The sequence below is a fragment of the Lipotes vexillifer genome, unplaced genomic scaffold, assembly GCF_000442215.2.
Source record: "Lipotes vexillifer unplaced genomic scaffold, Lipotes_vexillifer_v1.1 scaffold591, whole genome shotgun sequence".
NCBI classification, from domain to species: Eukaryota; Metazoa; Chordata; class Mammalia; order Artiodactyla; family Lipotidae; genus Lipotes; species Lipotes vexillifer.
This window is the reverse complement of record NW_006791954.1, coordinates 423116-424980: the sequence shown is the minus strand read 5'-3', so window position 1 is coordinate 424980 and position 1865 is coordinate 423116.

Below are 1865 nucleotides of genomic sequence, written 5' to 3'. Positions count from 1 at the left end.
GCAGGAATGAAAAAAATAATGTAGTTAAATTGGAAACCATGAACTTGTATTAACAGCAACTACATGACTTTTCTCAGTAGCCTTATGGGAATGGATAAATTGGGTTGACCCAAGATGACTTTTAACACTTGTTAGACTCAGCAATGATGTTACTTTTAAATAAAGCCAACCTTATTTTTTAGCCAAAGGTAAAATGGTCACAAACTAGCACTACAGATAAAGTATTTACAATTTTGATCAAAGCTGACTTTTTCTATCCTCCCACACTTGAAAGGTATCTGATGACCATCAATTTCCCAATCCTAGCGTTACTAGCTTACAAACCTTAAGGTTTATAATTCCCTTCTCATTTACTTGATGTTCAATTTCCATCAGTTTCAGTATATGCCAGTATAAATACCATTACTATTTTGCATGAAATTCAGTATTCTACAGATCCCGTGGAGTCATGGGATTGAGTCAGGAGCCTCTGCCTTTTAAGTGAACTTCAGTGGGACTGTGGAGACCAAGGCAATTTTGTTTAGGTTAACCAGGATTTGTTTCTTTTGTAAGAGAATCCTCTTGCAACATGTTTATTCAATTCTCTTAAAAATGGTGGCATTCTTTTAAACTTTTCTCCTTTCGGAAGCAGCAGTCACAGATATGGAATATTAGATTAAATCTAAAAATGTAGGCCCTAGCCAACTTTCATTACTTTTCTGCATATGATCATGACAGAGGATTAGGACATCCTTCACATTTCCAAGCAAAATCCAATTTTAAAAGTTTGTCCTTGGGCTTTCCTGGTGGCACAGTGGTTAAGAGTCTGCATGCCAGTGCAGGGGACACAGGTTTGAGCCCTGGTCCGGGAAGATCCCACATGCCGCCAAGCAACTAAGCTTGTGTGCCACAGCTACTGAGCCTGCACCGTAGAGCTGGCATGCCACAACTACTGAAGCCTGCGCACCTAGAGCCCGTGCTCTGCAACAAGAGAAGCCACTGCAATGAGAAGCCCACGCACCGCACCAAAGAGTAGCCCCCACTCGCCACAACTAGAGAAAGCCCACGCACAGCAACGAAGACCCAACGCAGCCCAAAATAAATTAATTAAAAAAAAAAGTCTATCCTTGCCAAACTCCATAAAACAGCCACTGGAGAGTAACCCAGCAGAATAATGCATCACTCCAGTAAAGCTGTCTGTTTCATCACATGCACCAACATGCGCATGGCTAGTTTCTGCACTCCTCTTCTACGTAATGTATTTTATACCTATTGTACAAAACAGCATTTTAAACGCTGACGTGTAAACTTCCTAAAAGGATAAAGCAAAGACAAAAGTATTTTTCTTATTAGAAACAAGATATACCATCACTTATAGTATTCAAACATTATTGCACTTTAGCTTTCATAATTTGACAATGCATTCATGAAACAATCTGTAGACAACTAGTTTTAAGAGACAAGTTAAAAAACACTTTTTAGACATGAATATCCTAATTTATTAGGTAAGAATTTCACAAACATTACTTTTTTTTTTTTAATTTTATTTTTGGCTGTGTTGGGTCTTTGTTGCTTAACGTGGGCTTTTCTCTGGTTGAGGCGAGCAGGGGCTACTCTTTGTTGCAGTGTGCGGGCTTCTCACTGTGGTGGCTTCTCTCGTGGAGCACGGGCTCTAGGCATGCAGGCTTCAGTAGTTGTGGCACATGGGCTCAGTAGTTGTGGCTTGCAGGCTCTAGAGCACAGGCTCAGTAGTTGTGGTGCTGGGCTTAGTTGCTCCGCGGCATGTGGGATCTTCCCAGACCAGGGCTCGAAACCCGTGTTCCCTGCATTGGCAGGCGGATTCTTAACCACTGTACCACCAGGGAAGCCCACAAACATTACTTATA